Source organism: Mobula hypostoma, chromosome 5 (genome assembly GCF_963921235.1).
Source record: "Mobula hypostoma chromosome 5, sMobHyp1.1, whole genome shotgun sequence".
NCBI classification, from domain to species: Eukaryota; Metazoa; Chordata; class Chondrichthyes; order Myliobatiformes; family Myliobatidae; genus Mobula; species Mobula hypostoma.
Genome location: NC_086101.1, coordinates 172,090,367 through 172,103,536, shown reverse-complemented (window position 1 = coordinate 172,103,536; position 13,170 = coordinate 172,090,367). Strand labels below are relative to the sequence as shown.

Below are 13,170 nucleotides of genomic sequence, written 5' to 3'. Positions count from 1 at the left end.
GTATAAGAATCTTCAATTCCCTTTTGCCCATTATAAGTCAACACCATATTCAACCAGACTGAACTGATTTTGCATTCTTTCCTCTTTTTGGGAGCAGATGCTTTCTGTGAGCCGCTCACTGCAAACACAATTCAAAACTGCATTCCTCTCAAAAGCATTTTGCAAGTTGTGGATTGGAAAAAAAACATAAATGGTTCTAATTTTAAAATTATTGCAATAATTTGCTACATGCCAGTGCTTGTGAAATGCATAAGGTGCTGGGAACTCTGAGGGGCTATCTATACATATCGCTTTATTAAACTATCCTTTAAAAAAAGATCTATTGTGTGCAATATTCATCTGGTATCTTCAGTGCTGAGCTCAGTTCAATAAAATTCCCGCAAGTTGAGCTTTTTAACATGCATTTTCTCATAGAACATATTAAAAGCCTTATTCCCGCATGTGGTACCACGTATGATTGTCAGCCAGCTTTGCTGAGCTGTATAAATTAGTGGGTGCTATTTTTCATTTTCTTCTACAAAAATAAGCTTGAAAATTATATTTACTTAAAGTGAGAAAGAGATATTGTTTTGATTTGCTTTGCGATCGAGGTGTCTTTTTAAATGGGTAAATTTATTTTTCATGTTGTTCAATCAGCTTGGCTGAGCAGTTGTTGAAATTCCAGTGTGACCAGATTGATTTGGATGTATTTCTGTAACTGCTGGCCAGTTCAGAAACTTGTTTAGTTGAAAGTGGAGTCATGCTCTTGGTAGACTGCCAGGGATTTTGCTGTCTATGTGGGTGGGCTGAAGAGACCAGTGTCTATGTTCCTGCCTACCTGCCTTTGGATTTGGGTTTCACAGGCAGCTCACAAAGACAGAGGTGTTTACCACAGCTCAGAATGACCAGCACAAGAGGCAGAAGCTTGTGCTTTTAACTAATTTGCTCTCCTACCACTCAGAAGGTGCAGGGGGCAGCAGGTGTATGGGAACATCTCCACCATCATGTACACACATCCTCCTTCATTGTCACTGGGTCAAAGTTCCAGAGCACCCTTCCCATCCACTTGAACTGGGAGAGCTCAAGTGTGTTTCTCAGGGTAATAAACAGTGGCATTGTTCTTGTTCCATAGTTACATCGAGCAATAAAAAGCATGATTTTGCCTTGTTTTTGTTGCAAAGAAGTAGATTATCTTGACTCCACACAAACTCTCACAGAAATCAATGCACTGCAACTTCTTATTACTTCTCACATCTGCAAGTTTTACAGGGAATTCACTGACTGCGTGGATAAGAAATTCTGAATGTTATCAAGTGTCTTTTTAAATAAAATTTAGGGTTAACTTTATACCAGAGCCGGAGAATTGACTAATTTTTAATTTTTCGTTAAATTTGTGTCAGTTCATTTTACCACAATGGCTGAAGAATATAATTACTTTTATCTCAACAAACATGGACAGTTTGTTTTAGTAATGTCCAATTAAGTGCTCTCATGGGGAAATTAATGCTGGAGGCTCATATTTAAAAGAATCTGCACAGGGAATATTTGAGTTTATTTAACTGTGAAAACGACAGCCAACAAGGAGACTGGATAAATCCAGGTTTCAATAGTGAGGTCTGGATTACGTTTCAGTTTCATTAGCATGGTGGTTATGTTACGAGGCTTATATCAAAAGACTTGTACTAATTATCCAGAGATGTTCAAAATCTATGCTGTTAGCCATTGAATTTAAATGAAACGGCAATCTTAAAAAATGCTAGTTTCATTTGTAAGCATTAATGGGAGGAGAGGAGGATTATAAAGAAAATGATACATTAATGTACTTCAGGGAAGAAAATTTGCCATCATTACCTAGTCTAGCCTACATATGATTCCATACCCACCAATGTCATTAAGTCCTAATTTGGTAAAATTGGAGACATTCCAGGCTGGCAGGTATATGTCAAATATGGACAAATGTCCACATCCAGTAAATAATCTTTTCAGACAAAAGCCAATGAACCATGTGTAAGCCTTTTCCAATTTCAGGAAGGAAGTACTTGCCTTGTAGTCAGTGAAACGGAGTCTCACTTGATTCTTGCTTTGGCCTGTATGAAAGATCAGAAGAATGAGGAGTTATCCACCTTGAGGTGTACGAGATTCTGATGAGAAATGTGACGTAGATGCTGACCAATTGTTTCCTGCAGCTGGACAGTTGAAAGGAAAAGGGTGGGACACTAGACTGAGCTGAGGACAAATATTTTAACCCAGAGGACAGTAAGTCTTTGGAATTCTGTACCTCAGAAGGCTGCGGATACTTGCCCTTGAAAATTGTCAAGGTTGAGATCAGTAGTTTTTGGACAGCAAACAAATCAGGTGTGGAATTCGGCTTGGGATATAGAATCAGCTGTGATCTTATTGAAAGATGGGTGAGTCTCAAATGTCTGCTCCTGTGTTAATTTGTTTGATCTGATACAAAGATTTATAGAGGGATTTAATAATCGTTTGCATCAGGAAGCTTCCCGGATCCGAAAGCTGAAGGATGCACAGAGCAGCTTTTTTGAGAGGGTGCGTTTTTCAAACAATGGTCATTGTTTCCTTGCTGTGATCGGTCAGAATGTTTGTATGTAGCACTTTGATGGGGCAAGCGTGTACTTCATAATGAGGGGATGATTGATAGTGTTTCAAATTTAGTTCTGTGGTGTGCCAATCAAACAGTTCTTTTCTCCAAAAAAAACAGTCAGGAGTAAGAGGTTTAGAGGGGACGTGAGAGGGAACTTCTTGACCCAGAGAATGGTGAAATACACTGCCTGAGGGAGTGGTGGAAGCAATATCACCAGCAGCATTTAAGAAGTGTCTACATGAGCATTTAAATTGTGCATGGGCCATGTTCTAGAACATGGGAGTGTACGGATTGGTACACGATGGTCAGTATGGACATTGTGGGTCGAATATATGTCTATGGCTCAGTGACTTTATAATGCTGGATGGAGAAAACCTTCTGACAAGATGGTTTGCAGCAGTCTCTCCATATCCAACAAACTTTGCAAATGTTTGTCTTAAACATTTTTCTTGTGGTCACAAGATCCTGTTCGACATTGGTAATGTAAAATACTGAAACTGGCAGTCACTGTTTTGGGGAAATTGAGAATCCTGGTCGGGGAGTTTACTGTTGTGTTCATCACTGCTGTCTACATCCCCTCCGAATGTGAATGCCAAGGACGCAGTGGGAGAACTTTACAGTACCATCAGCTCTCTATAAGACAAGCATCTAGACGGTCTCTTCATAATTGTGACACACTTCAATCATTTTAACCTGCAGGAGATTTTACCCAAATTCCACCAACGTGTCACCAAGGCCACTCGGAGAGAAAAAAGACTGGACCATGTTTATACAAATAGGCGTGGTACTTTCAAAGCCATCCCACACCCGCATTTTGGGTTCTCTGACCACATCTCCATAAAGTTAATCCTGGCTTACTGACCACTGCTGAAAATGGAGAAACCAGTCAAGAGGACAATCACTGTCCGGCCTAATGAAGCAATCTCTATGCTTCAGGACTGTTCTGAATGGACCAACTGGCAGATGGTCAAGGAGGCCACTGCAATCGGAGTAGACACAGGTCTCAAGGAACATGTCTGATCTGTCATTAGCTACATCAGCAAGTGTGCAAACAATGTTGGTACTCGAAAACGATCATCTCACTGTCCAACCAGAAGTCCTGACTGAACACAGAGATGCGCTCCCTATTAAAAGCCTGGGAAGCTGCCTTCAGGTCGGGTGACAGAACAGCTCTCAGATCAGCCAGGGGAAATCTCATCGGAGGCATCAAGAGGGAAAAGGCCGCCTATGCACAAAAAATTCAGGGACAGCTGTTCGATAGCATATGTGGCTGGGCATCAAGGGCATTACTGGCTACTCAAGGGAAAAGAGCATCGACTGTACCAGTGACGCGTCACTCGCTGATGCTCCAAACAGCTCTTATGCATGTTTCAAAGCGTGCAACACAACACTGGCCATGAAATCTGCCCCTCTCCCAGGTGAGCAGCCACGGTCTGTAACAGCAGCAGATGGGAGAAGGACTATGCAGAGAGTCAACTCCTATAAGGCAACCGGGCCACAAACATCCCAGGCCAAGTACTCAGAGAGTGTGCACACCAGCTCACTGACATCTTCATGGACAACTTCAACAGTTCACTCATCCAGGCTGCTGTACCCACATGCTTCAAATCAGCCACCATCTTCCCTGTACCAAAGAACTCTACGCCTTCTCAACTAAATCACCACTACCCAATGGCACTGACACCAATCACCATGAAGTGCTTTGAACTGCTGATAATGGCACATATTAAATCTCCATTCCTGCCACATTCGACACTCACCAATAACAGAATCGCTCCACGACAGATGCCATAGGAGCTGGCTTTGATATACCTAGAAAACAAGGGCACTTATGTCAGAATGCTGTTTCTGGATTTCAGTTCAGCATTCAGCACCATTGTCTCACAGACCCTGGTGAACAAACTCTACTCCTCGGTCTAAATACTCCACTGCGCAACCGGCTGTTGGACTTCCTCAGATCGTCAGGGTGCACAACCGCTCCTCCCTCCCCATCGTGGTCAACACGGGTGCCCCCAGGGGTTGTGGGCTGAGCCCACTGCTGAACATTCTGCTCACGGCCGGACGCCCGAGTAATCACAGCGTCAGCTTCGCTGATGACACGACCGTGGCGGGGCTCATCACGAACAACGATAAGAAGGTCTACAGAGAGGAGGTGGAAGAGCCCAAGGCCTGGTGCCAGACAAATAATCTCTTCCTCAGTGAAAACAAGACGAAAGGGCTGGTTATCGACTTCAGGAGTACCGCGCCATTCACACCCCTCCCCTTTACATCTACTACAAGCAGTTTCAAACTCCTGGGAGTGCATATCATGCACAATCTCTCATGGTCCTAGAACACATCCTACTGGGACAAGAAAACATCCCAACACCAGTACTTTATGAGGAGGCTGAATGGAGCTGGACTATGCACATCTGTAGGCACATCATTCTACAAATGCCCAGTCGAAAGCGTCCTGACAAGCTGCCTCACTGCATGGTACGGAAACTGCACTGCAGCGGACAGGGAGGCTCTGCAATGGGTAGTCAAAACTGCCCAACGCAAACAACAGGAATTCTGCAGATGCTGGAAATTCAAGCAACACACATCAAAGTTGCTGGTGAACGCAGCAGGCCAGGCAGCATCTATAGGAAGAGGCGCAGTCGACGTTTCAGGCCGAGACCCTTCGTCAGGACTAACTGAAGGAAGAGTGAGTAAGGGACACTCAGGTTGGAGGAACAACACCTTATATTCCGTCTGGGTAGCCTCCAACCTGATGGCATGAACATTGACTTCTCTAACTTCCGCTAGGCCCCACCTCCCCCTCGTACCCCATCTGTTACTCATTTTTATGCACACATTCTTTCTCTCACTCTCCTTTTTCTCCCTCTGTCCCTCTGAATATACCTCTTGCCCATCCTCTGGGTCACCCCCACCCCCGTCTTTCTTCCCGGACCTCCTGTCCCATGATCCTCTTGTATCCCCTTTTGCCTATCACCTGTCCAGCTCTCGGCTCTATCCCTCCCCCTCCTGTCTTCTCCTATCATTTTGCATCTCCCCCTCCCCCTCCAGCTTTCAAATCCCTTACTCACTCTTCCTTCAGTTAGTCCTGACGAAGGGTCTCGGCCTGAAACGTCGACTGCGCCTCTTCCTATAGATGCTGCTTGGCCTGCTGCGTTCACCAGCAACTTTGATGTGTGCTGCCCAACGCAACACTGGCATCAGCCTACCCACTATTAGGGACACACAGTATATACAGAAAGGGGCCAGTAACATTATGAATGATTTCACCACCCTGCTCATGGAGTGTTTGTCCCACTCCCATCAGAGAGAAGCAATGTCGCATCCATGCCAAGACCACCAGACCGAAAAACAGTTGCTTTCCCCAAACAGTAAGACTGATCAACACCTCCACCCATGAATTGCACCACTACAGTTCGACCTTCACTAATCCGACTACCTGTAATCCGGTTCCTTCGATAACCTGGCACTGATTATGCTTAATGTGATCCTTCTGAAATTCGGCATTTTCACTCATCGGGCACTCCTCAGGTCTCAATGGTGCCAGATTAGTGAAGGTCGACTTGTACTATTATTGTCTTCTTTATCTTTTGTGGGTTATTTTGTGTTGCATTGGATCTGGAGTAAGAATTATTTTGTTCCCCTTACACCTGTGTAGAGGAAATGACATTAAATAGTCTTGAAGTTCGATTTGTTGATTCATTGGTGAGCCCGATGGCGTGGGAGTTCCGTGGCCTTGGTTGTGGCACAGACTAGGCCCTCATGCCATGGCATCACCTGTTACGGCCACCTGGGGGAGGAGGCGCCAGAGGCAGTGTGAGCGAGAACAGAGGGTCAGTGAATACTCTGGAATCCACGCTGTGTTGGGGGCTGGCCTCTCCCTTCTGTGTTGCTCTCCAATGTTTGCTCCCAAAAAGACAAGCTGGATTGTCTACACTTGCGGCAGACCCTGAGTGGTATAAACTGAGTTTGGCTTCACCTGCGGCTGAACTAGCACAAGATGAGGGTCCAGGGCATCATGGCTCTAGGACACCCAGGCATTGTCAATCTTCCTGCAGTGCCGCTCAGGGAATTACACTAATATGATCTTTTCTGACTGTATGTGCCATTGTAACTATATGTGCTGTGTGTGACTGTATCCACTGTGTGTGACTGTATCCACTGTGTGCGAGTGTATATGCTGTGTGTGATTGGATATGCTGTGTGTGACTGTGTATGCTGTGTGTGACTGTATACGCAGTGTGTGACTGTATGTGCTGTGTGTGATTGGATATGCTGTGTGTGACTGTATGTTGTGTGTGACTGTATACGCAGTGTGTGACTGTATGTACTGTGTGTGACTGTGTATGCTGTGTGTGACTGTATATGCAGTGTGTGACTGTATGTACTGTGTGTGACTGTGTATGCTGTGTGTGACTATACGCAGTGTGTGACTGTATGTTCTGTGTGTGATTGGATATGCTGTGTGTGACTGTATACACAGTGTGTGACTGTATGTACTGTGTGATTGGATATGCTGTGTGTGTGACTGTATACGCAGTGTGTGACTGTATGTACTGTGTGTGATTGGATATGTTGTGTGTGACTGTATACGCAGTGTGTGACTGTATGTACTGTGTGTGACTGTATACGCAGTGTGTGACTGTGTGTACTGTGTGTGATTGGATATGCTGTGTGTGACTGTATACGCAGTGTGTGACTGTATGTACTGTGTGTGATTGGATATGCTGTGTGTGACTGTATGTACTGTGTGTGACTGTATGTGCTGTGTGTGACTGTATGTTCTGTGTGTGACTGTATACGCAGTGTGTGACTGTATGTACTGTGTGTGATTGGATATGCTGTGTGTGACTGTATACGCAGTGTGTGACTGTATGTACTGTGTGTGACTGTATGTACTGTGACTGTATGTACTGTGTGTGACTGTATGTGCTGTGTGTGACTGTATACGCAGTGTGTGACTGTATGTACTGTGTGTGATTGGATATGCTGTGTGTGACTGTATACGCTGTGTGTGACTGTATGTACTGTGTGTGATTGGATATGCTGTGTGTGACTGTATACGCAGTGTGTGACTGTATGTACTGTGTGTGACTGTATGTACTGTGACTGTATGTACTGTGTGTGACTGTATGTGCTGTGTGTGACTGTACGCAGTGTGTGACTGTATGTTCTGTGTGTGATTGGATATGCTGTGTGTGACTGTATACGCAGTGTGTGACTGTATGTACTGTGTGATTGGATATGCTGTGTGTGACTGTATACACAGTGTGTGACTGTATGTACTGTGTGTGATTGGATATGCTGTGTGTGACTGTGTATGCAGTGTGTGACTGTATGTACTGTGTTTTGCAACTTGGCACTGGAGGAACGCTGTTTTGTTTAGCTGTGTACGTGTGATTTGTTGAATGACTGTTGAACTTGAACTGTAAGAAACTCCATTAAATGTTCACTGCATGACTAGAAAATTCCATCCATGCTTGCTAGCTCTGAGAAAATTACTGAAATTTCTTTTACATGTAAAGCAGGTTTTGTCTCTGTCCTTAGGGTAAACTGCATTTGCCGTAAACAACAAAACACACCATGTGTGTAACAAACAAAATGCAAAGGGGCTCTGCAAACTTGGTCTTTTGAGAGCTCTCACATTAAATCTGCCTTGCTGTGGGGTTTGCTAAGTGGAGTCAGAGCTTTGTTTCCAAGAATCCTGCTTGGTTGCATCAGCAGCAGTGAGTTGCCTTTGAGAAGGTTCAAAGGCAGGTCAAGTGTAACATACCAGATGTCAATAGAATAAAGCATGCTTTAATCCACCTGAGTAGAATGCAAGTCAGTACAATGTACTGATCCACTTTGGTGGTTTCCAGAGATATGTAGCTTTGGATTTTCTCCTATTGATTACTTTCTTGGCAATTTTCCCTCTTCATTATTCATTCCACCTCCCTCGTCCCCTCCCCCAGCTCTACCTGCTTTCTCTGATCTGATTAATGGTCTACGACTGCAAAGCTTAGCATTAGAGATACCAGGCCGCTTTCAAATTAAAGGCATTAACTGTAGCCATCTAAATCTTCTCACGAGGAAAATTGCCACATGTCATTCTAAACCACAGCCACCAGGACCACCAAGACAGTTTTGCTGCCAAAGTGGAGAAAGAATTGGCAACGCTTCCTGCTTTACTCTTGTGTGTGAGTATCTGGTGAACCGAGGACTGGACTGAGGTGAGATGTAATCTCCATCACGGAATAATGGGTGGAAGTATTATAAGGAGCTGGCACAGAAGTGAGGAAAGACTTCTTCACCTTTGGAATTCTTTCCCCTGGAGGGTTTTAAAGAGATAAAGATAAGCTTTATTTGTCACATCTACATACAGCGAAATGTTTCGTTTGCATCAGATCAAATCAGCGAGGAGTATGCTGGGGGCCGCCCACAGGTGTCGCCACGTTCCCGGCGCCAACATAGCTTGCTCACAGCTTACTGACGCTAAGCGTACGTCCTTGGAATGTGGGAGGAAACCAGAGCATCTGGAAGAAACCTACAAGGTCACGGGGCAAACATGCAACCTCCAGTGATAGAAATCAAACCCCGATCAATGATTGCTGACGCCGTAAAGTGATTTGCGCTGACTGCCGTGCTACCGTACCGTACCATAGTGTGGGGACTCATTCACTGAGTTCATTATAAACGTAGATTTCTCCTGGTGCAGGAGAATAGTGCAGAGGTGTAAGTCAGCCATAATGAATGGAGAAGCAGGAGTGAAGGGGCAGATGGCCTACTCTTGCTCTTGCAGTAATAGGAAATTAAATATTGGAAGCTCAAAGATACAAAGAGCATAGCACCATTGTATGCTACCTCGTGGAATTTTCCTGTGGTTGTACAGCAGTCTATGATCCTGAAGGGTCTTGACAAAGTGGATGTTTATTTTTGTGGAATATTTCAGATCTACAGTCACTGTTTAAAAGTAAGGGGGTTGCTCATTTATGCCGGAGGTGAGATAAGTCTTTTTTTCTCTCAGAGGAATGTGAGCCTTTGAAGCTTTCTTCCTCAAAGGGCGGCGGAAATGGAGGCTCTGAATTTTTGCGAGGTAGAGATCGATGGATATTTGACTGGGGTGAAAGATGACCACGGGTAGTTGGGAGTTTGGAATTGATGCTATCATCTGATCGACCATGCTCTTAAAAAACGGTGGACGCAGGAGATTCTGCAGATGCTGGAAATCCAGAGCAACACACACAAAATGCTAGAGGAACTCAGCAGTTCAGACTGCATCTGTGGAGAAGAGTAAAACATCGATGTTTCAGGCGGAGGAGGGTCTTGGCCTGAAACGTGGATATTAATTTCCCTCCATAAAAAATAGTGGTGCAGATACAGAATCAAAATAATTGATAAGCTTAAATCAGGAGGCCTGCGAGTAAGATCAAAATCTTTCAGCAAGATTTAAACTGAGCCATTTGAGAACAATAACCCTCATTTGCAGTGACCTTGAGATACATTACTGCACATAGGCACATATATATAGCTCAGGTATATTACTATTGTATTTGTCAACGTGGAGTGGAGAGCGAGTTTGTACATCTGGCGGGAGCGAAGGATGTTGGGAATGGCGAGGGTGGGGCGCCACAGGAGGGGTGTGGGACAGGTGGCGGAGAAGGAGTGTCAGGACACACTCAGCCCTGAGACACCAGGCAAAGTAACGATTGGTTTATTGATCATTACAGTATGTCTCTTTGGTGCTTCCCGCTTCCTTCCCCTTTTTGCTGATCATGATTCCCTTCTCCCTGTCCCGTTCCCACTCCCAGTCTACAAAAGAGACCCATATCAGAATCAGGATTATCATCACCAACGTATGGCATGAAATTTGCTTTTTCACGGCAGTACAATGCAATACATAAAATTACTACAGTACTGTGCAAATGTCTTAAGATCCCAAGCTATATATATGTTCCTAAGACTTTTCCACAGTACTGCATACTGTATTTAAAAGTCTTTCTTTTGTAGTGTTACTTTGTTATAATTAGAGTTCAAATAGGTCAGACCTGGTAAGGTGATTGGTCCCAATCATGTGAACTTAACATTTGCAAAACAGGCCTCACCAGAAACAACACGGTACTTGTATACTAAACTCCATAAAAAGTAACTGAAAGGAAGGATTATATGTGCCTGGACTTGCAAATGAGCCAAGATGCCTGTGGCAAGGAGGGCTGGTTATTCTTCATAACCCACTGTACACATTTCACTTACACACTTATCATTACAATTTGATTGAACTCTAAGGGACATCCAAATTCCAAACACGACTAAAACTGTCTCGGGTTCCAGAAGTATCAAAATGCACTGGGATGGAGCCAGCACTTGAATTGACTTGAAAACAACAGCTCAATTCAAGGAGCCTTATCTGATCTGATGTTGAAAAATCCCGCACACTAGTTTCACCTGTGTCCATGGCACCAACTGATGCACAGGCGTCACAGAAATGATAACTTTCCCAACTCACTTCTGTCTGATTGCAGGGACTTGTCCTATCATGTTACGTTGTAAACAGTTTCTGGAATAATCACCAGATTATTGATAAATATTGGTAACTATTATAAACTAAATCCTAGAGAGGCACAGAGCCTCTGTGCTGTTTCAAAGCCAGGTTTTAACTTCAAGTTACACCAGGTTTTAACTGTATACTTGTGTGTTGCCAAGCATAACAACATTCTTCAGGACCAAAGTGCACAACATTACCTCAAATAAATTTGCAAATAATCAAATATATTCTAGAAAATTGACATTTTGCGTAAGGCACATTTACAACACAAGTCAAAAGGCAAACAGTGTAATGCCACTGGTGCCCATAAGTGATGAGACGTGTGTGGTCGCTGGAACTTGAGTAGTCCCATGGCCTCAGAGAAGAAGATGCTTCTCCTATAACAGTCCTTGTTCTAATGCTATGTTACCTATGGGGGTGAGGGGGGGGGTCAAAGAGATTGAGGGATGGATGGGAGGGATCCTTGGCAATGCTAAGGGTCCTGCATACGCAGTGCTCTTGATAAGTGTCTCAGATGGGTGGAACAGAGATTCCAATGATCCTCTCAGCAGTCCTTGCAATCCTTTGTAAGGTCCTTGCGATTACCATACCAGGCGGTGATGCCACTAGTCAGGACACCCTCACTGATGCTCCTGTAAAAATTGGTCTTAGTTCACCTTATCATTGGATAATAGTAAATGACTGGAGCTCCTAATTAAAAGATGAGTTTGATTTGTCACACGTATATTGAAACATTGAAATATACAGTGAACTGTGTCGTTTGCATCAAATCAGATCAACGAGGAGCAGTGTGCAAGTGTTGCCAAGCTTCTGGCATTAACATAGCTTGCCCATATCTCACTAACCCTAACCATTCATCTTTGGAACGTGGGAGGAAACCAAAGCACCTGGAGGAAACCCACATGGCCACATGGTCACAGGGAGAACATACAAACTCCTTAAAAATTTCTGAAGGCTCATTTTATTATCAAAGTATGTATGCAGAATACAACTCTGAGATTTTTCTTCTCCAGATAGCCAAAGAAAATGGAAACCATTGTAATTGAAAGAAAGACAACAATTCCCTCCCCTCGCACAAAAAGAAAAAGAAACAAGAATTTGCCAACCCCAACTCCCCCGCCCAAGCCTCTCTCGCACAAAACTAACTGATCACAAGGAGAAACAAGAACATCAAACCCCAAACCCACAGCCCACCAATTGGCAACAAGACAGAATGGGCAAGAACTCAATACAAAAACATAGAAATGAAAGAGGCCAAGGTGAACTGCAGTCCAATCCATAAATCCCAGAAGTTTGAAAACATCTCCTAGTGCATTGACTCAAACCAGAGGCCCCCTCCAGGGGTAGTGATTCAAACCAGCGGACCCTCTGAGGGCAGCAACTCAAACCAGCAGGCCCCTCCGAGGGCAGCGACTCAAATTAGCGGCCCCTTCGAGGGCAGCAGCCCAAGCTATGCAGCCTCTCTGAAAACTGCTCGCTCTCCTCCGCATTTGCTTCAATGCTTCAATCTTCCTCACTGCTTTAATCAGCGAAAAATGTAGTCGATCATGGCGCCTTGTTTCATCTCGGAGCTTCTCCTCGTGGTAGCTTCTGCTCACGTTTCTCTCCTGTAGGTTTCCTGGGGACCACAGTACACTAGCTTACTCAATTGAACTACAGACTGTAAGTCACAGGCTCCAACAGTTCCTGAAACAAAATTAAGATATAAAGAATAAGCAGAAGACGTAGAAAAACTGAAATTATTGACTATTTGGAAGATGTCACCTTATCTATACCCTATCTATACTCATAATTTTGTATACCTTTAGCTAATCTCCCTTCATTCTAGGGAATAAAGTTCTAACTTATTCAACCTCTCCCTGTAACCCAGGTCCTCAAGTACTGACTACATCCTTCTAAATTTTTTCTGTACTACCTCAATCTTATTGATACCTTTCCTGTAGGCAGGTGACCAAAGATCCACACAGTACTCCAAATTAGACTTATCAATGTCTTATGCATCTTCAACATAACATCCCAACTCCAGTACTTAATATTTTGATCACCGATCCTCCCCAACTGGATTCAT

At 44.0% G+C, this 13,170-nt stretch overlaps 1 protein-coding gene across 1 annotated transcript in view; it reads left to right on the top strand.

Moving 5' to 3' along the window:
- The window catches only part of LOC134347184 (protein WWC2-like), a 243,406-nt gene that overhangs the window by 108,680 nt on the left and 121,556 nt on the right, over positions 1-13,170 (top strand). The gene's annotated exons all lie outside the window — the stretch shown is intronic.